The 26,078-nt window shown below is 43.8% G+C and overlaps 1 protein-coding gene and 2 non-coding genes across 3 annotated transcripts in view; all 3 read right to left on the bottom strand.

The window, feature by feature from the left end:
* LOC136867430 (endochitinase) overlaps positions 1–17,112 on the bottom strand; it is a 274,252-nt gene extending 257,140 nt beyond the window's left edge. The window contains exon 1 of the mRNA XM_067144633.2: positions 16,991–17,112. The gene's annotated coding sequence lies outside the window, so the exon portion shown is untranslated. The remainder of the gene's footprint in view (positions 1–16,990) is intronic.
* TRNAK-CUU (transfer RNA lysine (anticodon CUU)) lies at positions 2,966–3,038 on the bottom strand. Its single transcript has one exon. It is a non-coding gene; the product is annotated as a tRNA-Lys (tRNA).
* An 8,893-nt stretch (positions 17,113–26,005) lies between the features above and the next one.
* TRNAV-AAC (transfer RNA valine (anticodon AAC)) lies at positions 26,006–26,078 on the bottom strand. The gene has a single exon. It is a non-coding gene; the product is annotated as a tRNA-Val (tRNA).

The raw sequence follows: 26,078 nt of genomic DNA, 5'->3' as shown, positions 1-26,078 counted from the left end.
ATTCTTCTGGTGTCAATTGGATAGGAAACGCCTAGGAATCGGAAGGAATCGTCCGTGGACTTTATTGAGGTTCAGTACCAACTTTCGCCCGGTGCAAATTTTGGGAAACGCGGAATATTGTCGTCAGGGCTGCCGACGGTTCGTTCAAACACTTTAAAAATTTGGAATTTTATAAGAATAGTTCCTTTAACAAACAGTTCTACGACTGCTGTTATATCTGACGGTTCTAGAATTTAATTGCTCCTCTGGTTCATATTCCAGGGCACTGGAAGTTTCGCGCTTATACTTTAAGGTGTAACAAATAGATGTGTGCTTAACACCGATCAGCTGGTCTTAGGAATGATGCCAAAGGAAACGTCTTACTCCGTAACTGATACATATATAGGCCAACACTGTATTTTAGAAAACAGTGAGAGATTGCAATTAAAATACCACGGCAGGGTACAATGGAAAAAAAAAATCGTGCGGAAAGCGAGGGATCCCACCTCTACCGCCTCAGACTCTTGGTCAGGGATACAACTGGGGAGAATGACCAGTACCTCGCCCAGGCGGCCTCACCTGCTATGCTGAACAGGGGCCTTGTGGAGGGATTGGAAAATTGGAAGAGATAGGCAAGGAAGAGGGAAGGAAGAGGCCGTGGCCTTATGTTAGGTACCGTCCCGGCATTCGCCTGGAGGAGAAGTGGGAAACCACGGAAAACCACTTCCAGGATGGCTGAGGTGGGAATCGAACCCATCTCTACTCAGTTGACCTCCCGAGGCTGAGTGGACCCCGTTCCAGCCCTCATACCACTTTTTAAATTTCGTGGCAGAGCCGGGAATCGAACCCGGGCCTCCGGGGGTGGCAGCTAATCACGCTAACCACTACACCACAGAGGCGGACTGGAGTGTACATGTACAGATAAATAGCCCATAACTCCCAGCATATTAAAACAAATACTCATGAACTATTTACTTACAAACTCAATTTGTGGGTTACTGGACTTTCGAAAGCTTGCGTAAAGGTCTGGCGGTTGTTCGAGATCGAAAATCTCGCCGGATTTCCTTCGTTCTATTAAGCAAGTCTGAGGATTATATCCATAACTTGTTGAAGACAACAGCCAGCTCCTGAAGGATCAACTGAATTGTTTTCTATGGAATCTGTTCCGTGATTATATTCTCAACAATAAACTCTCTAAAATGAATTCATTGCTGTGCCTCATTACCTCATTCCAAACCCCTGTGGGTGGGGGCGGTAGAATAACACCCACGGTAACCCCTGCCTGTCGTAAGAGGCGACTAAAAGGGGCCTCAGGGGCTCTGAACTTTGCAGCGTGGGTTGGCGACCACGGGGTCCTCAGCTGAGTCCTGGCATTGCTTCCACTTACTTGTGCCAGGCTCCTCACTGTCATCTATCCTATTTGACCTCCCTTGGTCAACTCTTGTTCTTTTCCTACCCCGACGCTGTTAGGTTTGCGAGGGCTAGGGAGTCTTTCATTTTCACGGCCTTCGTGGCCCTTGTCTGTCTTTGGCCGATACCTTCATTTTTCGAAGTGTCGGATCCCTTCCATTTTTTCCCTCTGATTAGTGTTATATAGAGGATGGTTGCCAAGTTGTACTTCCTCTTAAAACAATAATCACCACCACCACCGCCTCATTCCAATAGAAGATTTCACTTGGCAATCCTTAAGCATGGTGTCGTTCATCATCTTTTCCTTCTTGCTTAAATTAAATGCCTGCGTATTTCTAACCAGCTTCTCCAGCATATTAATTCTCGATTTTGCTGAGTTGAGATGGGACCTAGCTAGAATTAAATTTCGATTAGCATTTTTTTAGGCGGCTTTTGGGCGATAATGTTGTCTTTTCGTCATCAGAAAGTACACTAGAATGACTCAAATTTTGATCAACATTAGACTGACCTTTTAATTCCCCATTCGCTGCTGCACTCCGGTCTTCAATCTTCTTTCTTCTTTTCCTTATAGTGTCTAGGTTCTTTTTCCGTTGGGAGTTTCACGGCACTTGATCTCACTTGAAAGGTATTTCGGCAAATTAGGGAAATTGTGAGGCACTGCTCATGTACGTAATTTCCATCTCACACGAGAGATATCCACTTTTTCACCATTCACAATCAAATTATCTGATTTTACTATCAAATCACCAGAGAAATTACTATGACAAGTTCTGTTATTACGCGTTAACTCAGTATCCTTCCGTGGAATAGCTCTGTCCCATTTTCAAATTTATTTATATCCTTCTGTGGTGAAAAAAACAGCCACAGGGGGAGCAATCCAGCTCAACTCTGTGCCGGTCCCAAGCCCGAGAAAATGGTGAGGGTGAATGTCTGGTTATTGAGTCCCAGTGGAGGCGCCTGTGTAGTGGTTAGTGTGATTATCTGTCACACTCGGAGACCCGGGCTCGATTCCCGACTCTGCCACGACATTTCAAAAGTGTTACGAGGGCTGGAACGGGGTCCACTAAGCCTCGGGAGGTCAACTACGTAGAGGGAGGGTTCGATTCCCATCTCAGCCATCCTCGAAGTGTTTTTCCGTGGTTTCCCACTTCTCTTCCAAGAAAATGCCGGGATTGTACCTAACTTAACGCCACGGCCGCTTCCTTCCCTCTTTCTTGTCTATGCCTTCCAATCTTCCCATCCATCTACAATGCCCCTGCTCAGCATAGCAGAGGTGAGGCGTCCTGGGCGAGGTACTGGTCCTCATCCTCAGTTGTATCCCATGTTCCAAAGTCTGCCCTTAAGGCGGTAAAGCTGGGATCACTCGCCGAGTCCGAGGGAAAAACCAACCCTGGAGGGTAATCAGCTTAAGAAAGAAAGGGATTAAATACAAATAAAAAAGTATCAAGAAAATGTGGTTGTCCAATTGAACTTAACTTTACGATAGTATTGAACTCCAGTCACTACACATGGACATCTATTTATAAGAAATACTCTACACGTTACATCACGAGTCAGATACAGTACTAAAAATTAACGCCCAACGTGGGGCTCGAACCCACGACCCTGAGATTAAGAGTCTCATGCTCTACCGACTGAGCTAGCCGGGCTGTGTATTACTTTGTAAATATTGATACTACTATATCAGAGTTGTGTCGTAACCATACATCCCGTTGCCTTGAATAATCGTATCCTGTTGTTCCACGCTAAAATATCATTTATCTGTTATTGTGCTTGTATTTGTCATCGACAAATTCAGTTTCATTATCTTAAGTAAATAAAAGAGCCAAGGGCTTGCCTTACTAGCGACGGCCTGAGAAGTTAGTTTGTTACAATCTGTGTGTTATCAGGTCATGAATGTTGGAGTTGGACTTGAGGCCAGTGCTGTTCCACTGAAGAGCTCTGTCCCATTTTCAAATACAACTGGGCACGATGACCAGTAGCTCGCCTAGGTGGCCTCACCTGCTATGGTGAACAGGGGCCTTGTGGGGGGATGGGAAGATTGGAAGGGACAGGCAAGGAAGAGGGAAGGAAGCGGTCGTGGCCTTAAGTTAGGTACCATCCCGGTATTTGCCTGGAGGAGAAGTGGGAAACCATGGAAAACCACTTCCAGGATGGCTGAGGCAAGAATCGAACCCACCTCTATCCATTTGACCTTCCGAGGCTGTGTACCCCGTTCCAGCCCTCGTACCACTTTTCAAATTTCGTGGCAGAGCCGGGAATCGAAACCGGTCCTCCGGGGATGGCAGCTAATCACGCTAACCACTACACCACAGAGGCGGACAGATTTCTTATCTATATAAATAAAATCGTAACGACCGTGTGGCTGTACTTTGACTATTTCGGCGAAATGTTCGTTCAATTATCCGTTTCAGGTGTAATAATGACCATCTGCATAATTTTAGCTTTGGTGTCTGTTTGTATGCTTGTCTCTAAATAAAATATATCATCCTTTTAATATGCTGGCCCCGGGTTCGATTCCCGGCCAGGTCAGCAATTTTTCTCTCGACATGAGGGCTGGTTCGAGGTCCACTCAGCCTACGTGATTAGAATTGAGGAGCTATCTGACGGTGAGATGGCGGCCCCGGTCTCGAAAGCCCAGAATAACGTCTGCTGACCACACGACCCCTCGTAATCTGCAGGCCTTCGGGCTGAGCCACGGTCGCTGGGCAGGCCAAGGCCCTTTCAAGGGCGTTAAGTGCCGAGCAGGGGGGGGGGGGACTTTTTAATATGGACATATTTTCGGCTGGAATCTATCTGCAATTAGTGTGACCTGTTTCCCGACACTATTGTAACCAAAGCCGTGGTCATTCGGTTCGAATCAATCAATCAATCAATCAATCAATCACTACTGATCTGCAATTAGGGCAGTCGCCCAGGTAGCAGATTCCCTATCTGTTGTTTTCCTAGCCTTTTCTTAAATGTTTGCAATGAATTTGGAAATTTATTGAACATCTCCTTTGGTAAGTTATTCCAATCCCCTTCCTATAAACGAATATTTACCCCAATTTGTCCTTTTGAATTCCAGCTTTATCTTCATACTGTGCTCTTTCCTACTTTTAAAGACACCGCTCAAACTTATTCGTCTACTGATGTCATTCCATAAACGAATATCCACGCCATCTCTCCAATGACAACACGGAACATACCAGTTAGTCGAGCAGCTCGTCTCCTTTCTCCCAAGTCTTCCTAGCCCAAATTTTGCAACATTTTTGCAACGCTACTCTTTTGTCGGAAATCACACAGAACAGATCGTGCTGCTTATCTTTGGATTTTTTCCAGTTCTTGAATCAAGTAATCCTGGTGAGGGTCCCATACACTGGAACCGTACTCTATTTGGGATCTTCCCAGAGATTTACATGTCCTCTCATTTACATCCTTTCTTTCTTTCTTAATCTGTTTACCCTCCAGGGTTGGTTTCTGGGGCTCAGCATAAGAACCCAGTCGGATATATTTATCCAAAACGATGACCTATAGGTTTCATGGGTTTAAACGTTTCCTGAAAGTCCTAATTTTTAACCCGCTCCCCCAAATCAAGGTGGTGGCACAATCTGCCAGACGAGCTAGAAAATTGTAATTTGGCAAAATTATAGCTTTTAGACTGTAACCGACGGAAAAATTACGAGGTGTTTACAGTTTTCATTTTTACCCCCGAAAAATATCGAAATATGGAGGGAATTTTAATGACGGTTCAGACCTTCCTTTCGAGGTATTTAGTGGCTAAACGGTAAGTCGTATCACAAAACGGATGGCACAATCTCCTATGACTTTTTGTCGTATCTCTATCCCTTATACGTTAAATTTGGCTCTATTTCTGGAGTGTACGTAAATTTTGCACCTTTTACATGTGTAATTGGTAGTTTGATTCACTTATCCGAAAGATAGGTCACATTCTATGCGAACATTGGCCCACCCAGTAGCTATATGTGAACCAAATTCTATGTCTGTAACTGTCACATATGTCTCCGAAAAATAATGCACTGTGAGAAAACCTTACTCAAATGCCACTCTATACAACGTTTCTAACTTAAGCTTACCCATAAATATATGATATACGAGAACATATACTGTAGGACCAGCCATTTAGACATCTGAATGTGGTGTCTTATCGTACAATCCGGTTGTCGATATGATGTACCGTTTACCAGCGGTTAATTTTAAATGCACATATTTTCGTATGTCGATCTATGTTTATTTACTGATGTCTATTTGTAGCGATCTAGAACATAGAGTACACTAGAGGTAGCAGCGGCGCCACCGTCTGCGAGAGAATCACTGTAGCCAGCGGAGCATGTGGAAATCTCAGCTGTTTGGCAAAAAGCTCGATCCGCTGTACTCATCAGTGTAAATAGGGGACTTTTAAAACTGTGTGGATAGTGATATGGTTTAAAATTCCTACATGCAAACATTCTCACAGACTACACTTGCAACTTTTCTCCCCAGTAGATAGAAAGCCCAAAACGAAGAAATACAGGACAAATGCTTGATAAGAAAGAACGGTGTCCAATTGCAGTTAAGTAAACAAAATCAATTTACTGTTCATACTAAGTCTTCTAACAACATACTTTTGGAATAGGGATACGTATATCTCGCTATATTTTTTGTAAATGTAATAAATGGACTGGACTTCGGCATAATTCTGCTCAACGACCAAAAACATTATCTCTCGTACGAAGCGAATAAGCGAGTTTTTAGGCATTAAAGTGATGGCGATATTTTGGAGCAAAGTAGACAAAGTATCGTCATCGTCAGTTAAGTCGATGGCTTTCAGAGTCCAAGTTGGCAGGTTCGATCCTAGTTCAGTCCGGAGATAATTGGTGCTCAAATATGTCAGCCTCGTGTGGGAAATTTGCTGGTACGTAAAGGAACTCCCGTGGGAAAAAAAAAATCGGTACCTCGTCGTCTCTTAAAACCTTGAAAGTAATTAGTGGGACGTAAAGCCAATAACATTGTTATTATTATTATTATCTATATAAATAAAGTTGTAGGGAGTCCGCTGTCTGTAATTTCATTTGTTTTGCCAATTTTTCAGATAGTTAACCGTTTTAGGTCAACTCAAGACCGAATAGGTGGTTTTTATTTTTCGTGTCTGCCTGTTCGTCTGTTTGTTCCACCATCACGGCGAAACAGCTAGATAGTTATCAACCAAACTTCATATTTATAGTATACTCATCCCGAGGAAGGTTTCGATATGCACTTCGTTTTAAAATCTCTGAATAAACGGGGTGTTTATAGGAAAACCAGAACGGTTCTCCTCCATTCTCTATTATACTATTGATTTCCTTTAAACTCCGTGGGCCGTATGTGAAATGCCTCTTCATTATAAACAACTTTCGTTATGTTCATAATTTACCTTACTCTTCAAATGACGGAGAAATTTACTATTTTCTGCGGATATCATGCACCGCATTGAGTTCACTGACAAACCGACAACGAACCTATAGATTACCATGGCAACGTCTCTGCTTGCCAGCAGGGAAATAACGTATTGCCATCTTCCTCGTCATTCCTTTAAATTCGTGGTTGTTCGTTGGGTAGAAATCAAGAGAGGCGTCAATCGGCCCCATTCTGCGGGATATTGGCGGAATATCGTTGGAAGTTATAACCGTCCTCGAATAGCTTAAGTAATAACACCATTAGTCATCTTCTTATCAGTTTACCTGAGAGTCCCTGCGCCTAAATTTCTCCTCTGTTACCGCTTTCTTATATCCATAACTCACACCAGCATAATTTATTGAGGGGCATTTGTTTGTTTGTCTGTTTGTCTCTTTGTCTATAACATGGAAACTACTCCATATATATTTCCACCAAACTTCATATTTAGAATCCACCTGTCCTTGGGTAAGTTTTAGGGCAAATATTGTTTCTAAATCCCTGAATTGACTGGGGGTTTATACGAAACCACTCCCACAAAATATACAAAACCAAACTTAATGGAAATCTACCTGTTTTAATGGAAGTTAATTTCTAAACCTCTTTTCTCATGTGCATCATTTCGATACGAGGATTAATAAGGGAGATATCATTAACGGACCGTTTTTCGGTACAAGTCCCACCAGACACAACTGAAGAGCGGGTGCGTGTAAAGCGTATTTCTTACAACTTGAAAACTACTGAAGATATTTGAACCGAACTTTATATTTAGCATCCACCTGTCCATTTCATGTTACATGAATGGACTGGCGGTTTATAGGAAACCGAAATGGTGTTTTTACTCTTCCACAATATGTACAGTACAAGACCAGTCTGACTGGAAATCGATCAAACTTGATGGAAATCCATTTCTAAAACTTTCTTTTTTTCATGTGCATTTTTTCGACAGGAGGATTAATAAGGGAGATATCATGAACGGTCGGTTTTGCAGGTTAAATCCAGCGAAAATAGCCCAAAAGGTGTTGTACGTGGAGCAGATTCCCTATCTATCTATATAAATAAAATCGTAACGACTGTGTGCCTGTACATTGACTCTTTTGGTGAAATTTTCGTACAGCTACCCATTAAAGAGGTAATAATGATCATCGGCATATTTATTTGGTTTAGTTTCCTGAAAGTCCTAATTTTTACCCTCCTCGCCCAAAATCCAGATTGTGGCATAATCCGTCAGACGAACAAGAAAATTGAAATTTGGAAAAATTATACGTTTTAGCCTGTAACGGACGGAAAACTTCCAAGAACTTTAAATTTTTCACTTTTTATCCCCGAAGAATATAGAAATATGGAGGCAATTTTAATGATAGTGCAGACTTTCGGGAAGTCTTATTACATAACGGATGGCACTATCTCCGTTCAATTTGGAGTGGTCTACAACCTTGGTCTTATGACTTTTTGTCGTAACTGTACCACTTTTACTTTTGATTTTTCTCTATTTCTCGATGTTAAGTAAATTTGGGCTTTTCACGTGCACAATTCATACTTTCAATCACTTATAGGAAATATAGAATCATCAAACTCTACACGAAAATTGGCCCACCCAGTAGCCATACGTGAGCCAAATGCTTTGTATGTAGCTGTCACATAATTATCTGAAAAATAATGCAATGTGAGATAATCTTACACAAATTTTAACCTATTCAACATTTCTAATTTAATCTGACCCATGAATAGATGAGATATCATAGGACCAGTCATTTAGGCCGCTAAATGCGGCGTCTTATGGAACAATTCTTTGTCGATATGACGTACGGTACCGTTCAGTAGCAGTTAATCTGTAAATGAAGGTCTGCAATATTGTAAACAAGCATATACTTTCGTATGTCGATCTATATATATTCACTGATATCGATTTATAGCGATCGAGAAAGGGTGTGTCTGCTATTGTAATCAGTAACCCCCACACCGACTTTGACTGGCAGTAGGAATGGGGTCCTTCACCAACTCCTGTGTAAGTGTCATTAGTAAGGAAGGCCTACTATTGTAATGAATAATTCAGTTTTCAATTTGACTTGCAGAAGGCAAGGGAGCATGCAGTTTTTTTTAACTCCCCTACCCGATTGTGTTTGGCAGTAGGCAAGGGTGCCCGCCATTATAAACAAATGTTCCCATCTAAAATGTGATTGGCATTAGGCATAGTGGCCTTCTATTTTGACGGAAACTCACCAAATTGGTGTGACTGGCAGTAAGCTGGCTGGCAGTAGGAAAAGAGGCCTGTCATTATAATGATAACTGCACAACTCAATTTCGACTGGTAGTAGGGAAGTTGCCTGCCTTTATAATAAAAACTCCTCAACTGTAATCTGTCTGGAAGTATATTAGGGGCCTGCCATTGTAAAGAAAACTCCCCAAATCGATTGTGACCACGCAGTAGGCAATGGGGGCTGCAATTACAGTATAATGTAAACTTCCCAAATCGATTGTGAATGACAGTCAGTAGGCAAGTGGGCCTGCCGTTATCATCACAAATCCGTAACAAACACTTTGCATTGGAAACAACGTATGGGGACCTCTCCATGCTTTTTCTCGGATAACGCTAAGAGACATGCAATTTTAAAACTTTCGTATTTATTGCATGTACAATATTTACTTCGATATTCGAATACAATATAGAATACCGTAGCGAAGCACGGGTACATTTGCTAGTTAATAATAATAATAATAATAATAATAATAATAATAATAATAATAATAATAATAATAATACTATCGTCATTATCATCACTGTTTCCTGAACTTGATTACAAAGGGAAATATGACACTCGGTTGTGGTATCAGTCTATTATGGAGTTTATTAGCTTTTCTTGAAATGTTTGATTAGCTTTAAGATTTTAATTTGTAAAATGACTTCCTTTAATGGAAAGTGAGAGTGGTAAATGATATGAATCTTTACAATCATATTTTGTTTGGTTACAGTTTATTTTACGTGGCACCGAAATAGATAGATTTTATGGAGACGATGGGATAGAAAAGTGCTAGGAGTGGGAAGGAAGCGGCCATGGTCTTGATTATGGTACAGCCCCAACATTTACATGGTGTAAAATTGGGAAACCACGAAAAAGCAGCCTCAGCACTACCGACAGTGGAGTTCGAATTCACTATCTCGCGAATGCAGGTTCACAGCTACGTGACCCAAAACCCGCAACCACTCGCTTGGCATCATGTACATCAGTGGCATTGCAAGAAAGGAAAAGAAATGCATCAGGTTAACCTCTAAACACTGAGAAATTATGGCCATGAGGAGCCAATTATACCCGTCAATATAATCAGCGCTGTAAGAAATATGTTGAGACATCAACATTACTTTTTGATTATAATGAAGAGTAGCAATGTATCAACCTATTGGTTAAGAAACAAAATTGTTTTTGTTAACCTACTTCTAACACTGGGATCATGCATGTATGATCTGCCAACACGATGTATACATAGGCCTATTCGTATACACTTTCATTGGATTTTCTAGATATTCGCTTTCACAGACATGGCCATTTAGTGAAAGAAAAATGTCTTCCCTTATATTTCCTAAAATATTAATTTCAGTCTTCATGGTAAAATCCAAAGAGTCTCTTTCACGCCGACAGGAAAAGAAACCACGAAGTCAGCGCAAGTAGGCCAAACCACGTGACGGTAAGTGTCACACAAATTATTATTTTATTCGCACGAAAATGAATTTCAAATAAACATACCTTGAAATGGTACGCCATTCCCCTTTATGAACCTCCCTGTGCAGCCATAAGCTGCCTAGGAGACTGACATTTTCCTTAAGAGAATTATAAGAATTCAATTTATCGAGAAATTCCTGTAGTGACAGTGCCAAACAATCCGGCTTTTGCCAAACAGCGCGTTCAACTTCGCACGCGACTGCAGCGGCAGTGCTACCTCTAGTGTATTATTTAAACTCCATGATCTAGAAAGAGTGTGTGTGTGTGTGTCTTTGTAATTAATACTTTACAAACGGATAATGACTCTCAGCAAGAGGGCGTCTGCTATTTTACTCAGTACTCCCCACATCGACTTTTGACTGGCAGTATGAATGGGGTCCTTCTCCAACTCCTGTGTACCATTGTAATGAAAAATGTCCTTCCCGATTTGACTAGGAGAAGGCTATGGAACATGCCATACTTTTCTAAACTCCTTTACCCGATTGTGTTTGGCAATAGGCAAGGGCGCCCGCCATTATAAACAAACTGACCCATCTAAAAAGTGACTGACGTTAGGCATAGTGGCCTGCTATTATAATGGAAACTCACCAACTCGGTGTGACTGGCAGTAAGCTGACTGGCATTAGGAAAAGGGTCCTGTCATTATATTGATAACAGCACAACTCAATTTTGACTGCCAGTAGGGAAGGAAGACCAAAAATTACAAAATTTAAGAACCAAAATGGAGAAATAGTCACAGATGGACAAAGCATTAATGAAGTTATTAGAGATTTCTACTACAAGCTGTTACATCAACCATTAATAAACCACACAGTGCTGAACAACTAGCCCAGAATTATGCACATGAAGCATAGCGTATCGAAGAGGAAGTGCGACATCTCCGTTCGCCCGTAAGAGAGCTCAAGAGGTTGATGAGACATCCGCTTGGTGGCAGCACAGGCGATTGTGATGTCAACAGAGACCCTTGGCCATTAGCCCGCGTTATATTCGCCTTCAGTTGTAATAGTTTTTATTGCTCATTATTGTCGCTGTCAGAGATGTTTCGACAGTTTGCATTATTAGTGTATTCACGATTGAGTAGTGTGAGAAGTGTTATGTTTTAAATTCCTCGGTCTTTGTCGCTATTGTGCTATAAGGCAACGTATATCAGTGCGCGAGGAAACTACCACATCACGCCATCGTGTTTAGTACCCGGCTGCAGATCTGGATATGACCGATCGTCTTCAGGTAGGCATTTCTTTAGGGCCCCCTAAAGAGAGTGGTGGGAGATGGCTATCCATAGAAAAGACCGAAAATTAACTCATAACTGTTTCGTGTGTGACATTCATTTTTGCGATGACTTTCTAGTAAAAGTAGACTCATTTACGGTGAATGGTGAAAGAGTAGAGATACAAAGACAGCGCTGGAAATTAAAACCAAAAGCATTTCCTCATATATTTTCTAATCTACCCAAGTACGGTATATTTCTAAGGCAGTAAAATGAAATGGCGTATGGCTTTTAGTGCCGGGAGATCCCAGGACGGGTTCGGCTCGCCAGGTACAGGTCTTTTGATTTGACCCCCATAGGCGACCTGCGCGTCGTGATGAGGATGAAATGATGATGCAGACAACACATGCACCCAGCCCCCGTGCCAGGGAAATTAACCAATTATGGTTAAAATTCCCGACCCTGCCGGGAATCGAACGCGGGACCCCTGTGACCAAAGGCCAGCACGCTATTTAGCCATGGAGCCGGACTCTAAGGCAGTTAAGAAACGCAACTCCCCCACGAATAGCAATCCACACGAAGAGAATTCTCTAAGAAAAGCCCTGAACAGATCGTAAATATCAGTGATAGTGATCAACATGTATGCTCAGCAGTTGAAGATAGCTCTAATGTCGCAGATGCTTGGAAAACAATTGCGCTATTAAAGAGGATATTGCTATTTGTTCTACGTCGCGCCGACACAGATATGTCTTATGGCGGCGATGTAGTCCGCCCGGTGGCCATGATCGTTAGGGCGTTGGAATGTAAACGGTCTGACACCGTGGTTAGGCGGTTCGAGTCCCGTTGATAGAAAAATTGTTCACCATCAATATGTCCGCTTCTGTAGCGTAACGGTTAGTGTGATTAGCTGCCGTCCTCGGGGGCGCGGGTTCGATTCCCGGTACTGCCAGAAATTTAAGAATGGCAGAAGGGCTGGTATGTGATTGAAATGGTACATGCAGCTCACCTCCAGTAGGGGTGTGCCTGAAAAGAGCTGGACCACCTCGGGGTGAGGACACGAGTTTTTACCATCAATATGTTGGACCGGCCCCGTGGTGTAGGAGTAGCGTGCCTGCCTCTTGACCAGAGGCCCCGGGTTCGATTCCCGGCCAGGTCAGGGACTTTTACCTGGACCTGAGGGCTGGTTCGAGGTCCACCTAGCCTACATGATTAGAATTGAGGAGCTATCTGACGGTGAGATAGCTGCCCCGGTCTAGAAAGCCAAGAATAACGGCCGAGAGGATTCGTCGTGCTGACCACACGACACCTCGTAATTTGCAGGCCTTGCGGCTGAGCAGCGGTCGCTTGGTAGGCCTTTCAGGGGCTGTAGTATAATGTGGTGTAATTTTATCAATATGTTGACCGGCAGGGTAGGGGAGGTGGTAGTATACAACTTCTAATCCCAAGACTGCGTGCCAAAAGTGTTCATATGGAGTGAAAGCTCATGACGCTGTTGATGGACATTCGTCCGTCGGATGGAGACGTTAAGCCTTGAGCAGACCCCTTGGTGCTATTCAACAGGAGTAGGCTATGTGCCGGCACCTGATTGAACGCTCTCCCTACTATCATATATCACGTCATTCATTTCATCGCATTAACTCTTTTGATGAGGTTGACGTAATACTCGACCCCATAGAGAAACGGTACAAGGGTTGAACAAACAATGTATTTATTTACTATTATTCATTTATTTATTTATTTATGTAATTAATTAAACCGGTTACCCTCCCTCTGGACTCAGTGAGGAATCCCACCTCTACCGCCTCAAGGGGTCCTGGAGCGTGATACATTTGGTCGGGGAGACAAATGGTAAGGATGACCAGTACCTCACCCAGAAGGCCTCACCTGCTATGCTGAAAAGGGGCCTTGTGGGGGGTGGGAAGATTGGAGGGGATAGACAAGGAAGAGTGAAGGAAGCGGCCGTGGCCTTATGTTAGGTACAGTCCCGGCATTTGCCTGAAGGAGAAGTGGAAAGCCACGGAACACTTCGAGGATGGCTGAGGTAGGAATCGAACCCCCCCCCCCCTCCCCCAATTCTCTACACAGTTTACCTCCCGAGGCTAGGAGAACCCCGTTCCAGCCCTCGTACCACTTTTCAAATTTCATGGCAGAGCCGGGAAACGAACCCGGGCTGCCGGGAGCTGGTATAAGATATAATACTGTAACAGTAGGCTTGGCTCCATAGCCGTAGTGTGTGAACACGCGTGGTGAACGTTACAACATCAACTACATAAAAATAATATGTGGTCGTTAACTTCAAGTTCTTTTTTTTTACGTCGCACCGACACAGATAGGTTTTATGGCGACGATGGGATAGGAAAGGGGTAAAAATGCGAAGGAAGCGGCCGTGGCCTTAATTAAGGTACAGCCCAAGCATTTGCCTCGTATGCAAATGGGAAACGACGAAAAAACATCTTCAGGGCTGCCAACAGAGGGATTCAAACCCACTCTCCCGGATGCAAGCTCACAGCTGCGCACTCCTAACCGCATGGCTAACTCGCCCGGTACCTCAAGTATTAGAAACATTCAAACTGGTAAACTTGGTTGCATTAAGGAGCTATGCTGATGCGTTATGATTAACAAACAAGTTATTTTAATGATCCTAAATGCTGAAAAAAAATCAATTTGCAAGGGAAACAAAATAAATAAATACGTATTATTATTTTACAACCCATTTTCTGAATAGCCTTCGGTTCATACGGACTCGGCTTCGATTCTCGGCGGATTTTAACCGCATCTGGATAATTCCTCTGACTTAGGAACTTAATACACTCTCTTCGCAAACACACAACACAACACGCTACACTACCGACCACCACAAAAGCATGGAATGCATACTCATTTTTTACTCGTGTTGTTGTAGTTGGTGTATGTTATGTTTTTAAATTATATTATTATCACTTGTAGGGTTAACATGTTTACATAGAACAGGCAGTAAAGGAAATCAAGGAGAAATTTGGAAAGGGAATCACAGTCCAAGGAGAGGAAATCAAAACCTTGAGATTTGCCGATGATATTGTTATTTTATCTGAGACTCCAGAAGATCTCGAGAAGTTGCTGAATGGTATGGATGAAGTCTTGGGTAAGGAGTACAAGATGCAAATAAATAAGTCCAAAACAAAAGTAATGGAGTGCAGTCGAACGAAGGCAGGTGATGCAGGAAATATTAGATTAGGAAATGAAGTCTTAAAGGAAGTAGATGAATATTGTTACTTGGGTAGTAAAATAACTAACGATGGCAGAAGTAAGGAGGACATAAAATGCAGACTAGCACAAGCAAGGAAGAGCTTTCTTAAGAAAAGAAATTTGCTCACTTCAAACATTGATATAGGAATTAGAAAGATGTTTTTGAAGACTTTCGTGTGGAGCGTGGCATTCTATGGAAGTGAAACATGGACGATAACTAGCTCAGAAAGAAAGAGAATAGAAGCTTTTGAAATGTGGTGTTACAGAAGAATGCTGAAGGTGAGATGGATAGATCGAATCACGAATGAAGAGATACTGAATCGAATTGGTGAGAGGAGATCGATTTGGCTAAATTTGACGAGAAGAAGAGATAGAATGATAGGACACATCTTAAGACACCCAGGACTTGTTCAGTTGGTTTTGGAAGGAAGTGTAGGTGGTAAGAACGGTAGGGGTAGACCAAGGTATGAATATGACAAGCAGATTAGAGCAGATGTAGGATGCAATAGTTACGTAGAAATGAAAAGGTTAGCACAAGATAGGGTGGCATGGAGAGCTGCATCAAACCAGTCTATGGACTGATGACTCAAACAACAACAGGGTTAAGCTAATAGTAAGTTCAACCTACAGTGTAGTATTGTAAGCCGCAGTGTTAAGTACTGGAAATAGTACTTAAGTTGTGTGTGAATTTGTATATGATGATGCTGGATTTAGAATGTTGAACTACTGTAGTAGTATTTCTGTTAATATTTTCCTTCCATGGAATTTGCTTGTTGTACTCTTGTTGTTGTTTGTTGTTGTTGTTGTTGGGAAATTATGTTAACTTTAATCTATTATTACGCTACTGTAAGTGACCATTCCCACTGGGATATTTCCCATTTGCGATGTACTTGTTAATAATAATAATAATAATAATAATAATAAAATATAATATGAAACTCACCGAGCTCGATAGCTGCAGTCGCTTAAGTGCGGCCAGTATCCAGTATTCGGGAGATAGTAGGTTCGAACCCCACTGTCGGCAGCCGTGGTTTCCCATTTTCACACCAAGCAAATACTGGGGCCACGGCCGCTTCCTTCCCACTCCTAGTCCTTCCTGTCCCATCGTCGCCATAAGACCTATCTGTGTCGGTGCGACGTAAAGCAACTAGCAAAAAATAATAATAAAATAGATGGGGCCACTGACCTTAGATATTAGGTCCCTTTAAACAACAAACATCAGGATTGGCAGCCGGTCGTAAAGCATGATCAAGTCCACATATTCTACCCCACTAGCGTGTGGGAAAAGCAGTTATTATTATTATTATTATTATTATTATTATTATTATTATTATTATTATTATTATTAATAAACTTGGCAAGGCAAGGGAACCCACCTCTACCACCTCAAGGGCAATGTCCTGGAGTTTCAGACTTTGGGTCGAGGGATACAACTGGGGAGAATGACCAGTACCTCGCCCAGGTTGCCTCACCTGCTATGCTGAACAGGGGCCTTGTGGAGAGATGGGAAGATTGGATGGGACAGGCAAGGAAGTGGGAGAAGTGGGAAACCACGGAAAACCACTTCCAGGATGGCTGAGGTGGGAATCGAACCCACTTCTACTCAGTTGACCTCCCGAGGCTAAGGGGACCCCGTTCCAGTCCCCGTACCACTTTTCAAATTTCGTGGCAGAGCCGGGAATCGAAGCCGGACCTCCGGGGGTGGCAGCTAATCACGCTAACCACTACACCACAGAGGCGGATATTATTATTATTATTATTATTATTATTATTATTATTATTATTATTATTATTATTATTATTATTATTATTATTATTATTATTCACTACATACAAGTATACTTCGCAACAGGTAGAAATTGAACTGGAGCCCCTTCTTGATGTACGATCAATAAAACACTTTTCTCAAGAGGGATTGAGTGCTTTATGAAGACATCGTAAGTGGTCCTCGAACATGTAAGATTGTTAAAACAAGAGAAGTGATGACGCATGTCGCTGGAGGCGCTAGCAGAAGAAAGCAATCAAGGTGTTAACTTACCTGTCGTATACGAAGCTGTAGTGTTGACGGCCGGGGAACTGCAACTGGCAGGAGGAACCTAGCTCTGACTGCTTCCTTGCTGACGGTCAGTTACAAGTTGTTGACCCTACAAGTTTATGGACCGGTTTGAACCGAGCCTGGGACAACGTGAACAGTGCTGAACAGCAGGCACGTTCTGCGCGGAATTTCGCCCAGCAATTTCAACAATAAAACTCCCGCGGCACTGCACGATTATAAATGAATTCAGAGGTTTCGTCAACCTCAATTGAAGCTCATTCAATTATAGGGATTAGTAAGCACAGGCGAACACTGACTTTCCTTTGTGTGAAGTCCCTTGAAGATACTGTTTCACCATGCAAGCAGGTTTTCCTCCTTTGGTTCTGCGTACGCTATTATGTTCAATAGCATGTAAGGAAATCTCAATAATTAGTAAAGGATGATGGAGCAGTCTATGTATCTAGCAAGATGACTACAATATTTGAATTATCCTAGACAGATTTCCATAAAATTTGGGTAAATTATCAATATCAATGGGAGTAAGGAGACGGGATGCTCGACTATGCTTGGAGCTGTAGGTGGAGAGATGGCGTGGAATGACATTAGTAGATGAATAAGAAGCTTTTAAAAATAGGAAAGATCATAATATGAAGTAGGAATTCAAGAGAACAAATTGGGGCAAATAATCATTTACAGAACGGGGAGTAAGAGATTGCAATTATGAAAGGAAATGTCCGATACATTTCCAAGTTCTTAGAAAACAATTTGATCGAATGCAAGCTGACCACCACGTGGCAGTGTCAGGAATCGAATCCGCGCCTCCGGGCGTGGCAGCTAATCACACTAACCACTGCACCACAGAAGCGGACACATTCAATTTTACGAAATGTATTAAACATTTGTCAGTTAAGACCGCCTCTGTGGTGTAGTGGTTAGTGTAATAAGCTGCCGCCTCTGGAGGCCCGGATTCGATTCCCGACTCTGCCACGAAATTTCAGTAGTACGAGGCCTGGAACTCAGCCTCTGGAGGTCAACTGAGTAGAGGAGTGTTCTATTCCCTCCTCAGCCATCCTCAAAGTGGTTTTCTGTCGTTTCCCACTTCTCCTCCAGGGAAATGCCGGGATGGTACCAACTTAAGGCCACGACCGCTTCCTTCCTGTTCCTGCTAATCTTCCCATCCCGCACAAGGTCCCTGTTGAGCATAGCAGGTGAGGCCACCTGGGCGAGGTATACTGGTCCTCCTTACCAGATGTATCTCCGACCAATGCCTCACGCTTCAGGAAACTGCCCTTGCGGCTCTATATGTGGAATCCCTCGCTGAATCCGAGGGAAAAAGTGACCCTTAGAACCGGACCTACCTTAGGAGGTATGATCTGGAGAGCAATTTACTTTTAAAACAGGGGTATTATTGCCGTTATCCCAAGAAGCTTAACAGCGGATTTGTACGTCAGACTGGTGATTGAACTGGTTGTACTGCCATTCATTCGGAGTATTCCCAACAGGAAAACGTTTATCCTCATATCGCTTCAGTCACCCAACGTGGTCTTCCGAGTGTTGATCAGTTCCTTTGGTCTGAGAAATCACTAGACCTTTCGCCCATTGAGCACTTTCGGGACATTATGGGAAGACAAATCCAGCATCATTAAATGCCAGCATTAACCGTTGCCGGTTTGACTGACCAAGTACAGCAGGCGTGGAACTCAATCAGAGTGACACAACGAACCTGTACGACACGTCTGCATGCTTCCATTCAAAATCGTGCTACTACAGTGGTTATGAATTTACATGTCTTCTCGCGCATACTTGAACCTGTGACTTGGACACTTCAATCAAATAAATATGTTAGCTGTCCGCCTCTGTGGTGTAGTGGTTAGTGTGATTAGCTGCCTCCCCCCGGAGTCACGGGTTCGATTCCCGGCCCAGCCACGATATTTGAAAAGTGGTACGAGGGCTGGAACGGGGTCCACTCAGCCTCGGGAGGTCAACAGAGTAGACGGGGGTTCGATTCCCTCCTCAGCCATTCTGGAAGTGGTTTTCCGTGGTTTCCCATTTCTCCTCCAGGCAAATGCCGGGATGGTACGTAACTTAAGGCCACGGTCGCTTCCTTCCCTCTTCCTTGTCTATCCCTTCGAATCTTCCCATCTCCGTACAAGGCCTCTGTTCAACATAGCAGGTGAGGCCACCTGGGCGAGGAACGGGTCCTCCTCCCCAGTTATACACCCAGACCAAAGTCTCCCCCTCCAGGACAGTGCCCTTGAGAATATAGAGGGGGGGAATCCTCGCTGAGTCCGAGGGAAAACCAACCCTGGATGGTAAAAGGATTAAGAAAGAAAGAAAGAAACATATTACCTAGATAAATGCTTATCCTAAATTGAATTCCTTTAAACTAATGTCCTCTTGGCGTTGGGATTACATTTTCCGCTGTAAGTGGCTGTGTTGGACCGTACTGCATCTGTAGCAACCATTAGATAGGCTATTTAGTTGACACCAGACTTATACAACGGACTTTCAACTTGTGAAAATCTTAACTACAAATGTTCCATCTTTACAATACCACAATCGTCTTTATTAATAAGACTACATTAAACTATGTTGCTGATACATGTTTCGTCACTCTTTTGGGACATCTTCAGTCACACATAAAATCATTGAAAATATGGTAAGGATACAACAAAATCAGTGAATACATGGTCTATGAATCTTGTGACGCGACGTATTGGCGTCTTGTCAATCATGTGTCATAAAATAACATGAACATATTGTCAACAACGTTAGCCATGATCAACTTGTGTCATTCAACATAAGTTCACTTTCAATCACTACTGATCTGCATTTAGGGCAGTCGCCCAGGTGGCACATTCCCTATCTGTTGTTTTCCTTGCCTTTTCTTAAACGATTGCAGAGAAATTGGAAATGTATTGAACATCTCCCTTAGTAAATTATTCCAATCCCTAACTCCCCTTCCTATAAACGAATATTTGCCCCAATTTGTCCTCTTAAATTCCAGCTTTATCTTCGTATTGTGATCTTTCCTACTTTTAAAGACATCAGTCAAACTTATTCGTCTACTGATGTCATTCCACGCCATCTCTCCACTGACAGCTCGGAACATACCACTTAGTCGAGCAGCTCGTCTCCTTTCTCCCAAGTCTTCCCAGCCCAAACATTGCAACATTTTTGTAACGCTACTCTTTTGTCGGAAATCACGCAAAACAAATCGAGCTGCTTTTCGTAGGATTTATTCCAGTTCTTGAATTAAGTAATCCTGGTGAGGGTCCCATACGCTGGAACCATACTCTAGTTGGGGTCTGACCAGAGACTTATATGCCCTCTCCTTTATATCCTTACTACAACCCCTAAGTACCGTCATAACCATGTGCAAAGATCTGTACCCTTTATATACAATCATATTTATATGATTACCCCAATGAAGATCTTTCCTTATATTAACACCTAGGTACTCACAATGATCCCCCAACCGGGCGAGTTGGCCGTGCGCGTAGAGGCGCGCGGCTGTGAGCTTGCATCCGGGAGATAGTAGGTTCGAATCCCACTATCGGCAGCCCTGAAAAATGGTTTTCCGTGGTTTCCCATTTTCACACCAGGCAAATGCTGGGGCTGTACCTTAATTAAGGCCACGGCCGCTTCCTTCCAACTCCTAGGCCTTTCCTATCCCATCGTCGCCATAAGACCTATCTGTGTCGGTGCGACGTAAAGCCCATAGCAAAAAAAAAAAAAAAATGATCCCCAAAAGGAACTTTCACCCCATTAAAGCAGTAATTAAAACTGAAAGGACTTTTCCTATTTGTGAAACTCACAACTTGACTTTTAACCCCGTTTATCATCATACCATTGCCTACTGTCCATCTCACAATATTATCGAAGTCATTTTGCAGTTGTTATTACTCTGTACAGAATAACATAATCATCATAAAGCCTTATCTCTGATTCCATTTCTTTACACATATCATTGATATACACTGACTGACAGAGCAAATGCAACACCAAGAAGGAGTGGTCAGAACTTTATGCCAATTGCAGGGTAGACTGACGTCACTGAGGTATGCTCATGATGTGAAATGCGCCGCTGTGCTGCGCACGTAGCGAACGATAAATGGGACACGGCGTTGGCGAATGGCCCAATTCGTACCGTGATGTCTCAGCCGACAGTCATTGTAGAACGTGTTGTCGTGTGTCACAGGACACGTGTATAGCTAAGAATGCCAGGCCGCCATCAACGGAGGCATTTCCAGCAGACAGACGACTTTACGAGGGGTATGGTGATCGGGCTGAGAAGGGCAGGTTGGTCGCTTCGTCAAATCGCAGCCGATACCCATAGGGATGTGTCCACGGTGCAGCGCCTGTGGCGAAGATGGTTGGCGCAGGGACATGTGGCACGTACGAGGGGTCCAGGCGCAGCCCGAGTGACGTCAGCACGCGAGGATCGGCGCATCCGCCGCCAAGCGGTGGCAGCCCCGCACGCCACGTCAACCGCCATTCTTCAGCATGTGCAAGACACCCTGGATGTTCCAATAACGACCAGAACAATTTCCCGTCGATTGGTTGAAGGAGGCCTGCACTCCCGGCGTCCGCTCAGAAGACTACCATTGACTCCACAGCACAGACGTGCACGCCTGGCATGGTGCCGGGCTAGAGCGACTTGGATGAGGGAATGGCGGAACGTCGTGTTCTCCGATGAGTCACGCTTCTGTTCTGTCAGTGATAGTCACCGCATACGAGTGTGGCGTCGGCGTGGAGAAAGGTCAAATCCGGCAGTAACTGTGGAGCGCCCTACCGCTAGACAACGCGGCATCATGGTTTGGGGCGCTATTGCGTATGATTCCACGTCACCTCTAGTGCGTATTCAAGGCACGTTAAATGCCCACCGCTACGTGCAGCATGTGCTGCGGCCGGTGGCACTCCCGTACCTTCAGGGGCTGCCCAATGCTCTGTTTCAGCAGGATAATGCCCGCCCACACACTGCTCGCATCTCCCAACAGGCTCTACGAGGTGTACAGATGCTTCCGTGGCCAGCGTACTCTCCGGATCTCTCACCAATCGAACACGTGTGGGATCTCATTGGACGCCGTTTGCAAACTCTGCCCCAGCCTCGTACGGACGACCAACTGTGGCAAATGGTTGACAGAGAATGGAGAACCATCCCTCCGGACACCATCCGCACTCTTATTGACTCTGTACCTCGACGTGTTTCTGCGTGCATCGCCGCTCGCGATGGTCCTACATCCTACTGAGTCGATGCCGTGCGCATTGTGTAACCTGCATATCGGTTTGAAATAAACATAAATTATTCATCCGTGCCGTCTCTGTTTTTTCCCCAACTTTCATCCCTTTCGAACCACTCCTCCTTGGTGTTGCATTGTCACTGTCAGTCAGTGTATATAAGAAAGGTCTAATAACACTGTCTTGAGGAATTCCCCTCTTAATAATATAGGAACGGATAAAGCTTCACCTACTCTGTTTTTTAGGAATATAGCCACCCATTCAGTCACTCTTTTGTCTAGTCCAACTGCACTCATTGTTGCCAGTGGTCTGCCATGATCCACCCTATCAAATGCCTTAGATAGGTCAATCGTGATGTAGTCCATTTGACCTCCTGAATCCAGGATATCTCCTATATCTTGTTGGAATCCTACAAGTTGAGCTTCAGTGGAATAACCTTTCTTAAATCCAAAATGCCGTCTATCAAACCAGTTATTAATTTCGCAAACATGTCTAATATAATAGGAAAGAATGCTTTCCCAAAGCTTACGTGCAATGCATATCTTCGTAAGAAGCTAATTTAATGTGCCATTAACCTTGCACTGTTTATGAACACATGTCAACAGCATGTACAATATGTTTACAATGTAGGGATAACTACATGATTAATTTATTTTGCATAGCCACTCATGTTGTATTACATTTGTGCAATTCCATGCAAGCAAAGATATTTTAACCCGTACAATAACTGGACTTTGTGATTCACATCGTATTCATTGTACATGTTATTAATGACTCACCGAGCTCGATAGCTGCAGTCGCTTAAGTGCGGCCGGTATCCAGTATTCGGAACAGAGTGGGTTCGAACCCCACTGTCGGCAGCCCTGAAGATGGTTTTCCGTGGTTTCCCATTTTCACACCAGGAAAATGCTGGGGCTGTACCTTAATTAAGGCCGCAGTCGCTTCCTTCTCATTCCTAGGCCTTTCCTGTCCCATCGTCGCCATAAGACCTATCTGTGTCGGTGCGACGTAAAGCAACTACAAAAAAAGTAATAATAATAACTCTAGATTGATAAGACGTCAGTATGCCGCATCACAAGATTCATAGACACTTAATTCACCGATTTTATTGTGTCCTTGCCATATTTTCAATTATTTTATTTGTGACTGAAGATGTCCCGAAATGGGGACGAAACATGTATCACCAAAATAGTTTAATGTAGCCTCTTATAATAAAGACGATTATGGTATTGTAAAAGTGAAACATTTGTTGGTATTTTCACAAGTTGATACTTTTTAACATTACGGGCTCAAATACGAAATTTATCACGTGCAATGACGAACTTTAACAAATCGATTACTTGTCGGACATCTCCGAGCCAAATTTGACAGATATTTATAGGATATTATCTGTACGAACCCCACCAACCTGGACCCAATGTTTGGGAAGCCAGGCTCTGCCTGTCACAAGTCAGGACAAAGGGCGAGTGATAGAGGAGTAACACCTCTTTGAAAAACCTTGGTCCAACTGACCCGGCTGGTAGTCCAATGTAAGGGTCCCTTGCCAGGGTTACGGTGAAGACCTCAACGGCAGTGAAGGCGGAGAAGACGGACTTCAGAACGGTGGAATTGGCGGAAGGGGCAACCCTCCTATTCTGGGTAAATAAAATAGGAACTGCTGCCTTGCAGTAGAAGTGGGAACTTCAAAGGCTAAGGGAAGAAACTCCGACAGAAAATCAGCCTGGTGCCTCAGTCTTAAGATGGCAGCCCCGTCAAGGCACTCGGAAGCAGTGGGTTAATCACTCGCTCTTCTTAAATAATCTGATTATAGAAACCGAAGCGAAATTACAAAACCGGACGGATAATCTGACGATGACATTTGGCATGAAGAGGATAATCGAAAAGGAAATCGCAGAGGTTGACAAGACCTGGAGCGAAGTGAGGAGAATGGCCAGGAACCGTACTGTGTGGAGAAATTTCACTAAGGCCCTATGCTCCAGAGGGAGCAACAGGAAATAAGTCAAGTCAATCTGTACGTAAATAATGAAAATTAGTAGACATTTTCGTTAGTCCTCTGTATATGGTGGATTGTTATTGCTAATAAACTCCCTTACTACATGGCAAGTGGCCAGGATTGCTGCTTTTTGCAATTCTCTGTAACTGAGAGGGTGGATGCCGGCCCCGTGGTGTAGGGGTAGCGTGCTTGCCTCTTACCCGGTGGCCCCGGGTTCGATTCCCGCAAAGGTCAGGGATTTTTACCTGGACCTGAGGGCTGGCTCAAGGTCCATTCAGTCTACGTGATTAGAATTGAGGAGCTATCTGACGATGAGATAGCGGCCCCGGTATAGAAAGCCAAGAATGACGGCCGAGAGGATTCGTCGTGCTGACCACACGACACTTCGTAATCTGCAGGCCTTCGGGCTGAGCAGCGGTCGCTTGGTAGGCCAAGGCCCTTCAGGGGCTGTAGTGCCATGGGGTTTGTTTTGTTTGAGAGGGTGGATATTAAGTGCTTCCGTGCTCCTGTGTAGTGTCTTTAGTATAATACCATTACATCCAATCACTATTGGAAAGATTACGAGTTTCCACATGGTTTTTATTACTTTTATTATATGTTTATTTTATTTATATTATTTATTTCTTAATCTGTTTATTCATCAAAGGTTGGTTTTTCCCTCGGACTCAGCGAGGGATCCCACCTCTACCGCCTCAAGGGCAGTGTCCTGGAGCGTAGATTTTGGGTCGGAGAATGGAAATGGGGAGGATGACCAGTACCTCGCCCAGGCGTCCTCACCTGCTATGCTGAACAGGGGCCTTGTAGGGGGATGGGAAGTTAGGAAGGGATAGACAAGGAAAAGGGAAGGAAGCTGCTGTGGCTCCCGGCATTTGCCTGCAGGAGAAATGGGAAACCACGGGAAGCCATCCTATCCTGGCTGAGGTGGGAATGGAACCCACCTCTACACAGTTGACCTCCTGGGGCTTAGTGGACCCCGTTCCAGTCCTTGTACCACTTTTCAAATTTCATGGCAGAGCCGGTAATGAAACCCGGGTCTCCGGGTGTGGCAGGAAATAACATTAACCACTACACCACAGAGGTGGGCCTATTCATACTTAATTTATTTGTTTCTTCTTCTTTTTCTCAATCTGCTTACCCTGCAGGATTGGTGTTCCCCCCGGAATCAACAAGGGAAACCACCTCTACCGCCTCAAGGGCAGTGTCCTGGAGCGTGAGATATTGGGTCGGGGGATACAATTGGGAACTATGACCTCACCTAGGCGGCCTCACCTGCTATGCTGAACAGGGGCCTTCGTGGGGGATGGGAAGATTGGAAAGGATAGACAAGGTAGAGGGAAGGAAGCGGCCGTGGCCTTAAGTTAGGTACCATCCCGGCATTTGACTGGAGGATAAATGGGAGACCACGGAAAACCACTTCGAGGATGGCTGAGGTGGGAATCGAACCCACCTGTATTCATTTGACCTCCCGAGGCTCTGAACCCCGTTCCAGCCCTCGTACCACTTTTCAAATTTCGTGGCAGAGTCGGGAATCGCACCCAGGCCTCCAGGGGTGGCAGCTAATCACACCAACCACTACACCACAGAGGCGGACTGTACTTACTTAGAAATCTATTTACCATGAAAAAGATAATCTCCATGTCAAACGATTTCTAAAAGTTAGAACCGTTTTCCTAGTAATCCCAGCTAAATGAACAAGTGCCAAAGAAAAACTAATACTGCAATGATTTAGTATATTTTCTTCCACACCATCAAATTAAAGACTTTCTAAAAAAAAAAAAAAATCATGTTTCCGCCCGGGATCGAACCGGGGACCTTCCGCGTGTTAGGCGGATGTGATAACCACTACACCACGGAAAC

Source organism: Anabrus simplex, chromosome 3 (genome assembly GCF_040414725.1).
Source record: "Anabrus simplex isolate iqAnaSimp1 chromosome 3, ASM4041472v1, whole genome shotgun sequence".
NCBI classification, from domain to species: Eukaryota; Metazoa; Arthropoda; class Insecta; order Orthoptera; family Tettigoniidae; genus Anabrus; species Anabrus simplex.
Note: the sequence above shows the minus strand (reverse complement) of the source record. Positions and strands in the feature narration are given on the sequence as shown.